Here is a 14,003-nt window from a genome sequence, read left to right on the forward strand (position 1 = left end):
TTCGATTGACTTTTACAAGGGGATCACTTGCTACTACTTCAATGTGGCATGTTTAAAAAGCCATGTATAAGTGGATATACTCCTCATGGGGCACAAGTATACCCAATTTATATAACCGAAGCCTTCAAGAAGCGCTGTGTATACAATCCCCAGGGTGGTAGCGAGGACAGCTGACTTTGGGAAGACAGTGGCCAAAATAGCGAAAATACTGCAGTGATGAAACAAATACTTCTAGCAAAGTTAACCGTGACATCAAACATGACTCATCAGCATGCTGACTATTTATGTACTTTACAGCTTAAAAAAGGTGATTAAGATTGGGGACGTTGTGAACAGTTTTTGTGAATGGGTAAAGTGACAAGTTTCTCTCTCCTCAAAATTTACATTGCAGCTGACATTTGGGCCGGTACCGTAAGTTTGGGTGTGGTCCATGCAAGCACTAATAGATTATTCTTTATATATATACTAAGATGGTATTTGTCCTTTCGGACATGTCCGAAAGAACAGATACCATCGGTGACCATGCAGCTCGTTAGAATGAAATTTCAATGAAATGAACACCCCTAGCTGCTTCCAGGCGTTGACATACGTCAACGGGGACAGATGAAAATGTGTGCCCCGACCGGGGCTCGAACCCAGGATCTCCTGCTTACATGGCAGACGCTCTATCCATCTGAGCCACCGAGGACATAGAGGACAGCGCGACTGCAGGGATTTATCTCTGGCACGCCCCCCGCGAAACCTACATTCTCAACGTATTGTCCCGCACTATATTCGTAGTGCCCCTTCCCATTATACACTCCTGGAAAATGAAATAAGAACACCGTGAATTCATTGTCCCAGGAAGGGGAAACTTTATTGACACATTCCTGGGGTCAGATACATCACATGATCACACTGACAGAACCACAGGCACATAGACACAGGCAACAGAGCATGCACAATGTCGGCACTAGTACAGTGTATATCCACCTTTCGCAGCAATGCAGGCTGCTATTCTCCCATGGAGACGATCGTAGAGATGCTGGATGTAGTCCTGTGGAACGGCTTGCCATGCCATTTCCACCTGGCGCCTCAGTTGGACCAGCGTTCGTGCTGGACGTGCAGACCGCGTGAGACGACGCTTCATCCAGCCCCAAACATGCTCAATGGGGGACAGATCCGGAGATCTTGCTGGCCAGGGTAGTTGACTTACACCTTCTAGAGCACGTTGGGTGGCACGGGATACATGCGGACGTGCACTGTCCTGTTGGAACAGCAAGTTCCCTTGCCGGTCTAGGAATGGTAGAACGATGGGTTCGATGACGGTTTGGATGTACCGTGCACTATTCAGTGTCCCCTCGACGATCACCAGTGGTGTACGGCCAGTGTAGGAGATCGCTCCCCACACCATGATGCCGGGTGTTGGCCCTGTGTGCCTCGGTCGTATGCAGTCCTGATTGTGGCGCTCACCTGCACGGCGCCAAACACGCATACGACCATCATTGGCACCAAGGCAGAAGCGACTCTCATCGCTGAAGACGACACGTCTCCATTCGTCCCTCCATTCACGCCTGTCGCGACACCACTGGAGGCGGGCTGCACGATGTTGGGGCGCGAGCGGAAGACGGCCTAACGGTGTGCGGAACCGTAGCCCAGCTTCATGGAGACGGTTGCGAATGGTCCTCGCCGATACCCCAGGAGCAACAGTGTCCCTAATTTGCTGGGAAGTGGCGGTGCGGTCCCCTACGGCACTGCGTAGGATCCTACGGTCTTGGCGTGCATCCGTGCGTCGCTGCGGTCCGGTCCCAGGTCGACGGGCACGTGCACCTTCCGCCGACCACTGGCGACAACATCGATGTACTGTGGAGACCTCACGCCCCACGTGTTGAGCAATTCGGCGGTACGTCCACCCGGCCTCCCGCATGCCCACTATACGCCCTCGCTCAAAGTCCGTCAACTGCACATACGGTTCACGTCCACGCTGTCGCGGCATGCTACCAGTGTTAAAGACTGCGATGGAGCTCCGTATACCACGGCAAACTGGCTGACACTGACGGCGGCGGTGCACAAAGGCTGCGCAGCTAGCGCCATTCGACGGCCAACACCGCGGTTCCTGGTGTGTCCGCTGTGCCGTGCGTGTGATCATTGCTTGTACAGCCCTCTCGCAGTGTCCGGAGCAAGTATGGTGGGTCTGACACACCGGTGTCAATGTGTTCTTTTTTCCATTTCCAGGAGTGTACTTATTACTCGCGGCGCGTTGCCGATTCCCGTAAGAGTTCGGGCAATGTTTGTGCATTCGCACAGAAGAAGAAGATGGTAAAGTGGCCGGTGAGCCTTATGTGTGTGTATATATACATATATATATATATATAAGATGGTATCTGTCCTTTCGGATGACGTATGACGTAGTGCACAACTGTCAATTTAGATATTTCACAGAACTGGCTGTTAGTAGTTACAATTACACCCGTTCAGACCTTGATAGAATGTGGATCTTACGCATACATTGCCAAATACTACACAGAGGGGTGGATAAAACGTGGAAATAACACGAACACTATGCATTATCACGCCTAATACGGTATAGGAAAACTGTTGCCAGGAGAAGTCGTTTTGAAAAGGATAAATACAGGTCCTGTATGGTTTTCAAGGGACTCTTATACATTCTTCCTGCGACATAGGGGCAACTTCAGGTAAATATGATGGAGGTGGATACTGATCATGTACCCTTCTCTCCAAAGTAGACCACAAACACTCAGTAGAAAGATATCGTGACTGTGGTGGGCAGGGGATATGCGATGATTTATCCTCAGGCTCAAAAACCGATCCTGGACGACCCAAACTGTGTGAACAGAGGCCCTATCGTCTTGGAACACAGAATCACCATTGAGAAACAACATTATGCCATGGGACTGACCTGATCAACAAAGATGGTCACACAATGCATGACAATATTGCGACCTTGCAGAGTATCCATACCCTTGGCGCCCATGGAATACCAAGATATTGGTGGCCAAATCACCATCGAACCTCCATGATATTTCACTCTTGGGATGGCCAGAAGTTGCAAAAAGTGTGGAAGAAAACTCGTCCAACCAAATAACTTTCTCCCATTCCCCTGAAGTCCAAGTTCTATGGCTTCGGCACCAAATTTCATGTTACGGGCCTTTGTCTCACACATGAGTGGTTTTGGAATTCCGGGTGGCCCTGCAAATCCCTGTTTATGGAGCTCCGTCAGAGTTGTTGTGATGCTGACAGGATTCGCGTGTGCGACATTCAGTTCTGTGGTGACTTTTGCGGCTGTTGTCATCTCATTCGTCGTCACAATGCTCATGAATGACTATTCGTCAGGATCACACAACACTTCCGTCTGCGTTGTGACTTAGTTCATGATATTTTTTTCATTTTCTTCAAACACCAAACGCTATGGCTGCCTTGGTTATGGAAGCACCCAGCATAAGGGCACCAACAATCTGGCCACTTAGCTCCGACATAATACACTCACAACTACGATGAACACTGATTTGATCATGACTGAAACTTGCAAAGTATTGAGCATATTACACAGGGGCCGCTAGTGATAAAATACAATAGCACAACCTCCAGCCTTGGCTAGCATCTGCATTTATGTTCAAGTACGCATTTATCTCCTTATTTTTTCCAGACCACGATGATAAATGTAAAGCTGTGCAGTTCACGAGACGTAAAAAATGTAATAGCTTTTAGTAATGTCATTACTCAATCACACACACAAATAGTTATGAGCGCTGATGCGAAGCCGAACTTAATCTACATCGGATACTACACACCGCAGTGGGGTCATGTCGCTTTGTGCCAAGGTGGGATACGAACGTGTAGAAATTGGAGCTGCGCCACTATTCAAGGATTCAAACCGGAACAGTGTGAATGCATCGCAAATACCTTCAAAAAATCACTGATAGTCATTCACAGAAATATGTCAAAATGTACTCAAAAATTGTTGCAAACTGTTTTCCGTATTAAATCTAGATTGATTATTTTCACAGGGACCATGAAGATAAAATTGACATACAGTACCTCATATTTAAAAGAGGCATGGAAGCGAAGGCCAAAACTATCGCGTAATAAATTTATACGTAAAATAGTGGTTTTAGGAGAAGCAGTCCCTACTGCGATTGTCCTTTTGTGCTAAGGTAGATGACTAAAACAGGAGAGGAACACGGTCCGCCAATTTCCTTGTTATTCACATTTCATGTACAGGCGTTTGAGTGTCTGCCTAAGAGTAAATTACGGGAAATAATAAAAATTAAAGGATACTCAATACATTTGGTATTAATAATATTAAGACTGTATACGAATGTGTCAGGAAAAATTGAGACCTGACAAACTAACGTTAAAAGCAAAGTGGTCAGGGAGTAAAATATAGATGTCCAATATCACCAGCTTTTTAAGATACATATGGTCACCTAGGAATGAGAAAGTACTTTGACAAATAATTTAGAAGTGGGTAATGTGATATTAAATATCCTGTTTTAGAAGATTGTCGAATTAGTCTTTGCTTACGCAAATTTCAAAGAAGGTACTGAACAATAAACCGGACTTTAAGAGGAAAAACTCAGAAATCAACACAAATCATATTTCACTACGTTATCGAACTCCCCTCTAATGAGAACTGTATATTAAAGTAACTAAACAATAGAAAATTAGAAACTGAGGAGATGAAATTTTTATGATTTGCGATAGGTTATACAGTTTTAGATAAAAAAGTAGACTAAAGATATATGGAAAGAACTGAACATCTTCACTGTGAACGACAGAACGGAGGCCAATAGCCTAAATTGGAAAGAACATTCTAAACAAACAGATAATTTCAAAGGTCTTGTTGGGGCTGTAAACCGAAAGGATGGGTAGTTTCCCATCAGGGATAAATAGGCTAACACGTCAAAACCTTCACATGACAAATATGCTGTCGGTCTTCTTAAACTCTGCACTTGAACAGAACGAGTGGAGATTTCAACATGCAATATAATAGGAAGTACACAGTGCCACGCACAGGGTATTATTTATTGGCAGTATATTCGCCTAAATGTGAGCAGAACGCCCCTTTGCTCATGCGGATACTGAACTGTATCTTCGCTTGTATGACGTGCTTACCCCATTTCGAATCATTTTACAACAAATGATTCATTTTGATTCAGAGATGAGAACTTGGTCTTTTGTAGCAAGGAACGCGAAGACCTACAGATTTAGCCAGTCCACTAAAACAGCGATGCCCTGCACACATTAGTTGACTGCAGTACATGAACTGAGCTCAGGGCCAGGAACACTTATCGTTCACCACTAAACTGACAAGATGATACTTGTCACAAAGACTTCATTTCTATATGCTTATGTAAAATATGCTGTCCAGTATATATGTCGGTTTATAACAACATTATGCAGTATCTCTGAAATTTAATTATTAACGTACAGTGTGTTGATAACGTACTACAAAGTGCAGCTTTCTTGCTCACTGTAATAAATTTCATCTGGTATTGTAACTTCAGTGGAGAATCCATGTGTTTTGTTAATACACGTATTCTATAATAAAATATTTGAATGATTGTCAAAATATGTAACTAAGGATGTATCATAAACTTAATAACGTAATAAAAATGACAAGCATAGTGTATATCGAGTTATACGCATATGTTCATAGTCAATATCGCTTAAAGTGAATTTTATTATTTTGGGATGATCATATTTGAATAACAGCTCAATTCATGTGTGTTCTCACTTTGCAGTATCAAGGAAAATGCAGCAAACTCCGTTGAATCAAAGGAATTAGAAATATATGCGCAAAGATAATATAAACGAGACTGATTTTACGAGTATTACAGCCGTATTAGCGACGTCACACAGCAATTACAGTGGCAGCTTGAACTAATAACTGTAAAAAAAACAGATGTGCATACTACCACTCGGTTATAAGCAAGTAGTGTTTATGTAGCGGACGTGCCGACGTTCTATGTCAATGAATAGTGTCGCAAATCGCAATTGGTCAACATCTGTAAAACGAGACTTCAATACCTTCTCCAGAAAGTTTTGAAGAGGAAAAAAAGTATTTTCGAAGTCCATTTAGTAGCGTTTGACTGCGTGGCCGTCTGCCGCGACTTGTTTTAAATGCAAAACGCAGGCGGTTCTTTTTCGGGAAAAATCATCATAGTTGACAAGAGCCAGCCAATGTTTGTGAAAATTGAATACCCTATAGAAGGACTTTTCTCTGTGTTGTACTCAAGAGGGGAGACACCATGTAGGAAACTGAAACATTAAAACAACCACAAAGCTTTTTTTCTGTTACTCCAGTCTCGAAACTGCATAATATTGTTATAAACCGACATGTATACTGGACAGCATATTTTACATAAGCATTTATAAATGAAGTCTTGTGTGAGAAGTGTCATCGTATATGTTCAGTAGTGAATGATGGAAGTGTTCCTGGCGCTGAGCTCATTCAAGTACTGCAGTCACATAACGTGTGCAGGGCATCGCTGTTTTAATGGGCTGGCTAAATCTGTAGGTCTTCGCGTTCCTTGCTACAAAAGACCAAATTCTCATCTCTGAATCAACATGAACCATTTGTTGTAAAATGATTCGAAATGGGGTAAGCACGTCATACAACATTCTGGCTGGTTACAACAACGAAAGAAATCGTTGACAACAGACAAAACTTCTAGAATGTGACCAAACAGTGTCTTATGAAGGAAGAATACAATTCCAAAACTCCGCCAAACTTGTTTACAAAAGGTGTTCCAAAACTTTAGTTACGAAAGTACGCAAATTCTAGAGCTTACTAAACTAAGTATTTTGAGGTACCAACAGGCGTAAATGAATATTTGTTTTTTTTATTGGCAAACAATTTACACATTATAGAAACTACTCTTGCGCTCGTAACAACTGATTTTCGTGAATTCCTGTCAGGGATGTCACAGTTCGTAGCAATTGAAGGAAAGTCATCGAGTAAAACAGAAGTAATATCTGGCGTTCCACAAGGTTGTCTCCCAGGCCCTCTGCTGTTCCTGCTCTACATAAACGAGTTACATGACAATCTAAGCAGCCGTCGTGGATTGCTGATGATAGATGATGCTGTCATTTACCGTCTTGCAAAGCCATCAGATGATTACAGTCGATTTCAAAATGATTTAGACAAGATATCTGTATAAGTGACAATTGGCTCTAAATAATGATAAGTGTGAAGTCATTCACGTGAGTACTAAAGGAAATCCACTAAAATGCGGTTATACGATAAATCACACAAATCTCAAGGCTGCAATTTCAACTAATTACTTACATATTACAGTAACGAAGAAATTAAAACGGAACGAACACAATGATAATGTTGTAGGGAAAGTAAACCAAAGACTGCGATTTACTGGCAGAACACTTAGAAAATGCAACCAGACTACTGAAGAGACTGTTTACATTTACGCTTTTCCGCCCTCTTCTGAAGAATTGCTGTGTGGTGTGGGGATTGCGCATCAGATGGGATTGACAGAGGGTATTGAAAAAGTTCAAAGAAGGGCAACTCGTTTTGTATTATCTCGAAACACAAGAGAGAGTATCATGGTTATGATAGGCAAACCAGGGGTAGCAATCATTTAAAAAAGGCGTTTTTCCTTACGGCAGGATCTTGTCGTGTAATTGCAGTCATCAACTTTTTCCTCAGAGTACAAAAATATTTTGTTGGCGCCCACGTACATAGGCAGAAATGATCATCGTAATAAAATACGGAAAGCAGAGCTCGTACGAAAATATAACGGTAGAGAAATAGTTTGAATAGCTTGAGTGCTGACAAGCACTTAATTGTGAATTGTAGAGTAGTCATATAGATGTAAGTATAGACGAACTGTTCAAAGTAGTGAAAGCCAAGTTGACAGGTGCTTACTGACGACACTTATCCCACACGATCAAAGACCAAGTCACCAAATTCTACTGCGCAAACAAAACCTTGACCTGTTCTCTGGAGAATGAATTCTGTCGACGGTGATAATTTTCTTTCAATAAGAGTGACACCTCCTGCAAAATTGTTCTCTTTACATTCATTCAACCTCTCCAGTGTTACATCTTGTTGACACATACACCGAAGCGCCAAAGAAACTGGTATAGGCATGCGTATTCGAATACAGAGATAATAAACAGGCAGGATACGGCGCTGCGGTCGGCAACGCCTGCATAAGACAAGAAGTATCTGGTGCAGCTGTTAGATCGGTTACTGCCTCTACAATGGCAGGTTATCAAGATTTAAGTGAGTTTCAACGTGGTGTTATAGTCGGCGCACGAGCGATTGACACAAGATGAAGTGGGGATTCTCCTGTACGACTATTTCACAACTGTACCGTGAATATCAGAAAGCCGGTAAAACATCAAATCTCCGACATCTCTGCGACCGGAAAAAGATCCTGCAAGAACGGGACTAACTACGACTAAGGAAAGCGTTCAACGTGACAGAAGTGCAGCCCTTCAGCAAATTGCTGTAGATTTCAAATCTGGGCCATCGCAAAGTGTCAGCATGCGAACCATTCAACGAAATATCAACGATATGGGCTTTCGGAGCTGAACGCCCACTCGTGTACCGTTGATGACTGCAGAACACAAAAAGGCTTTACACCTCGCCTGGTCTCGTCAACACCAACATTGGACTGTTGATGACTGGAAACATGTTGCCTGGTCGGACAACTCTAGTTTCAAATTGTATCGAGTGGATGGACGTGTACGGATATGGAGACAACCTCAATGAATCCACTGACCCTGCATGTTAAGGGGGATGTTCAAGCTGGTGGAGGCTCTGTAATGGTATGGGGTGTGTGTAGTTGGAGTGATACGGGACCCTGATACGTCTAGATGCGACTCTGACAGGTGACACGTACGTAAGCATTCAGTCTGATCACCTGCATCCCTTCATGTCCATTGTGCGCTCCGACGGACTTGAGCTATTCCAGCAGGACAATGAGACACGCCACACGTCCAGAATTGCTTCAGAGTGGCTCCAGGGACGCTCTTCTGAGTTTAAACACTTCCGCTGGCCACCAAACTCCCCATACATGAACATTATTGAGCACTGCAGACAACCTTGTAGGTTCAAATGGTTCAAATGCCTCTGAGCGCCTTGGGACTTAACTTCTGAGGTCATCAGTCCCCTAGAACTACTTAAACCTAAGCTAAGGACATCACACACATCCATGCCCGAGGCAGGATTCGAACCTGCGACCGTAGCGGTCGCGCGGTTCCAGACTGCAACGCCTAGAATCGCTCGGCCACCTCGGCCTGCCCTTGTGGGTGGGGCAACCACTGTTATGAGTATTCATCTTGGGTTTTAACAACCCTTTCAGTTGTATGTTGGTCCTTTATTACTGTTCAACTACTGGTGTCGTGGCGTTAAAGCCACGTCTTCAGGTGACATACGATTAAAACATTAGAGCGGAAAAGTTGAACGACGGACAATGAATGTTGGGGAAAAAGATTCCGAGCTTTTCCGCTGTTATGTTTTAATCATATGTCACCTGAAGATGTGGCTCCAACGCCACGAAACCGGCAGTGGTACCGTAATAAAGGACCAAACTACAGTAGAATACCCAAGATTATTGAGCACGTCTCGGATGCCTTGCAACGTGCTGTTCAGAAGAGATCACCATCTCCTCGTACTCTTACGGATTTACTGACGGCCCTGCAGGATTCATGGTGTCAATTCCCTCCAGCACTACGTCAGATATAAGTCTCGAGTCCATGCCACCTCATGTTGCAGCACTACTTCGTGTTCACCGGGGATCTATACGATATTGTGCAGGTGTACTAGTTTCTTTGGCTCTTCAGTGTATATTTAGTACTTGACTACTGCTTTCTGTAACGAATAAAGATCCATCTCTGACAAGGAGTTATGAACTGGAAACAGGGGTCAGTTCCCCAGTAGACACAAAACAGACTATACTACTTTTTAAAAGTAGGGCACCAAAGTTGACTCGGCTGACGGGAAGTAGTTATGGAATATAAGCAATTTACAAGCATACAATTCACACAAATTGCTTGTTAAAGACTTCATACTGTCAGAAATATTCATTTCCAGTCATTGCTTCCACATCTCAAAATACTCAGTTTAGGATTCTCGAAAAGCAGTAAGCTTTTGACCTTTAAGGTAAGGACACACTTAATAGAGCAAGCATACCTGATTTCTGATGTAAACTTTCTCTCTTATTTCGCTTAACATGTGGAGAATACAAAAAAAAAAAAAAAAATCGTTGCGTAAGACACATAAATGGTTAATGCGTTGGGTCGATCTGTGGGTCTCAAATATCTGCAGTGTCAATACATAAATTAGGTTCAGCCACGGCCAGAAAACTATTTCTTAAAACATAATTATTCGTTGTGTTATTTTATACTTCTCATAAATGACGTGAAAATGGGACTGTTCGCGAACGAAAGTAAGTCTGCTTAGGGAGAAACGGAGGAAATATTAGAGATTTTTTGCCGTTGACGATGAGAATACTATACAAGGTGAAGAAAAAATGCCGCACTTGGCGGTCTGTGTGCGAGTAACGCTGTAACTGCGTGTAGTGTGGCCGAGAACAGGTAGAATAAAATCTGAGCTGCGCCGGAGTTGACTCATAAGCACAGAGATTTGTTTGCGGAGCAGCGACGGACAAGTGGAACTTTCTCAGCTAGCGCCTAGCAATCACTGATAGGACGAATGCACGCTATCTGAACGTTCGTGAACTGCTGCGGCCTGGCCGCATGCCATACCCAGTCATGAAACAGAATGCAGCTCTATAGATGATCAGCCATACAGCCACCTACATTACTGAGAACTGAGATTCTACATTCTCCGTATATTTGTCCTACATTGATGGGAAATACAGTATTTTCGGGTTGCGCAGGATTACAATCACCGGAAAACATTTGGCAAAATGCTGCATATAATGGTCAGGGAATCTCCGCAAGTGCTCTCCATTACGCCAGTTAATAGATAATCGACGCAGTGTGAAAGCAGACATAGAAGAATCTCTTACAGTGCTATAGCTGCGTCATGTAAGTGACACAGCTGTGAAACTAGCAGTAGAAGAGGGCAACACAGGAGGAACAAGTGCATGGATCAAATAAACTTCATTAAAAAAGCGCGACTGACTTTCAGTCATTTGAAAGCTGAACCTGTAGCAACAAAATATTGGTTTTATTTAACTATAAGAAAAAAAAATCTTGTCATGCACTTTTTGACACATGTGAAGAAATACATTTCATTCAACGAAGAGTAATACGTGCTTAAATTCAGTTCGCCATTTATCTTTACTAAAGGAATTTTGTTACTTTACGCAGTCGGAAGAACGACGAAATCCTATTTATTTCTTCATTTCTGTATTATTTTTTTATTACCAGGATATGCATGTGCAAATCAAAGGTACTGCAGCCTGGCCGACGAAGGCACTCTTGGAGAGAGAAACGACGGGCTATAAGGGGAGATGGGAAGCCCACATTAAAAAAGGTGCGTTCGCGCCCACATCAGACTGTAACCAATTTACACATTTACATTGCAGGTCTTGTGTATTTCTTTTTCTCATTGTTTCCTTTATTTTTGAAAAATCAAAAATAACAAAAAAGAAAAAAGGGAAAAAATTAGCCCGACAGAACGAGGCAACGCCATGGGAAAAGAATATGCAGACTCGCCGATGTTAGAGTCGCGTTCGCACCAATTTTTTTTTTGCAGTTACAGCATCAAATTGTATCCAATTTACACATCCACAACGCTATATCTTGTGAATTTCAATCTGTTACTATTACCTTATTTAAACGTTAAAGGCCTAACGATCACTTTGTATTTTACACGATACAAATAAAGCCTCAGAAAATAATTGTAGATACAGTAACATCGTCTGCGTCCAATGAGCTACAAAAACACATTTGGTAGGCTACACTAGATTGCACATTATGTTATGCACAATAATTTCATTTTGTACTTCTGAAGTGTAGGCTTATCGTGTAGGCTTATCTTTACAGAGTCGGTACATGCACGTACGAGCAACGTTCAGTTTAGAGGAGATGTTCAAAGCGACCACCTTGCATTTGCAAACACTTCGCTACTCGCTGCATCACACTCTGCTGGATGCTTCTTAACACACATGCATTCACCACTGCCGAAACAGCATGCTCATGAGCTAGTAAGTCATGTAAATTCATTGTTGGAGTACTGTAGCTTTGTTCCTTTTAAGTATCCCCAAAAATAAAAATCTAGTCGATTAAGGTCTGGCGAACGTGGAGGCCAGACTGTAGGACCTTCACGATCAATCTGTTTCCCTGGAAATGCTTCATTTAAATAGGTTACGAACATTAATTCAAAAGTATGGCGGTGCACCATCATCCTGAAACCATAACTGTCGCCAAACGCCAAGTGGAGAGTTTTCGAATGTGCTGGCGCCAGCACACCATGCGGTATAGAGGCCAACAACAAGACTCACTGGAAACGGGCCGCCAACGCCCTCTCAGTTGCCAGTACTGAGGATTGCCTCCGCGGGCCGGAGCGGCAGTTTAGCCAGTTAGTTGGCGCCTGTTAGGCCAGTTAATTCGAGTCTGTATGCCGTGGAGTTCCAGCGTGTTACCGAGACAGAGCTGCAGACTTAGCCTCCAGCACAGAGACAGGCAGCACATAGTAGCCTTATAGTGAACTAAGCGGACTTGTACTTCAACAGCATTGAGGCTATGTGGACTATACAGAAGGGAGCTTGTACCACAGCACATGGAAACTTAAGTAGCCCTTGTTTATGAATAAAGAAGTTATTAGCTGCGTGCAGTTTGTGTTATAGAATGAGGAAACTCGCCACCAACCAACATCCACTCCTTGGTTCCCATGGTACAGCTGTACAGAGACAACGAGACGTCATAAAAGCAGTTAAAGAGAATATAACATCTAATGTGTCAAAAGAGCACTGCAAAGAAACGTACGATATAGGAGAGCATTCAACTTGCCCGGCAAAAGGCATGGGCGCAATAGTACTCCTCCCACGATACCAGCCCACAGGTGTATGCCAAAGCGTACTTGGAAGTCATGTTCAAAAGTGACATGTGAGTTGTGTTCAGACCAATAATGGCATGTCGTGGAGGCTGAAAAGACCTTCAAGTGTGAAGCTAGATTCGTCAATCTATATCATGTTACTTAGAAAATGTTCGTTACCTTTCACGTGGTGCAAAACTGTACTAGTCGAATGGCCGCTGGTGTTACCATGTAATGCTGTGGATACAATTCTTCATCGTGCAACACTTCAACAGCTTGCCTTTCAGATATCTGGAACTGCCTTGCAATCTCATAGGTACTCAGTCAAGGTAATTGTTGGATGGTTTAGACAACAGTATTCTCTTTTTGTGACGTACGTCTTGTCCTTGGACAACCTCTGTCCATTACTTGTAGAGGAAGATTACCAGCTTCCCGTAGGCGTTGCTCCTGGCGACGAAAAACATCCTCATTGGGATGGCGCCTTTGACGGTAGCGCGCAGCAGTTTGGTTATCGGATGCACCCATCACCCAAAGCATGTCGATGTATTCATCGTCTGTGTACTCCACCGGGAAGCCACCCAGCATGAACTTGATAGGACCAGTTATGGTTGAGCACTGTGCAGTTATTAGACACACGCATGCAATTTAATGAACCCCACTGTCATGTGACAGGTTATTGTGAAGTGACAAAATGATGTCCTGCTTATAAACGACGAGAACTACGAAATGGACGACTAAAAATGAAATAGGAACCTTAAGAGGATTCGAATCATAGTTCCATAGCAGATGTGGGTCTGATGTCCTGTGAGATACGACGCCTGGTACTGGTAGTGGGTGCTGATACACGTTCCTTTGTACATTCCGATACACTGCACAGTGTGATAGAGTTACCAGCTCCTCGTTTTCAAACAGGTGTTTTCAAAATGCACCTGATTTTGTTAGGTAAACTTTTGTCTTGAAACTGGATGAGGGATCACATGCTGACCTCCAGGTGCAATAGTTTTTCTTCGCCCTGAATATTCATTTGTAA

The 14,003-nt window shown here is 43.2% G+C and overlaps 1 non-coding gene across 1 annotated transcript; it reads right to left on the reverse strand.

Moving 5' to 3' along the window:
* Nucleotides 1-614: 614 nt before the first annotated feature.
* Trnat-ugu lies at nucleotides 615-688 on the reverse strand. Its single transcript has one exon. It is a non-coding gene; the product is annotated as a tRNA-Thr (tRNA).
* Nucleotides 689-14,003: the final 13,315 nt, after the last annotated feature.

This window comes from Schistocerca piceifrons, chromosome 6 (assembly GCF_021461385.2).
Source record: "Schistocerca piceifrons isolate TAMUIC-IGC-003096 chromosome 6, iqSchPice1.1, whole genome shotgun sequence".
Lineage (NCBI taxonomy): Eukaryota > Metazoa > Arthropoda > Insecta > Orthoptera > Acrididae > Schistocerca > Schistocerca piceifrons.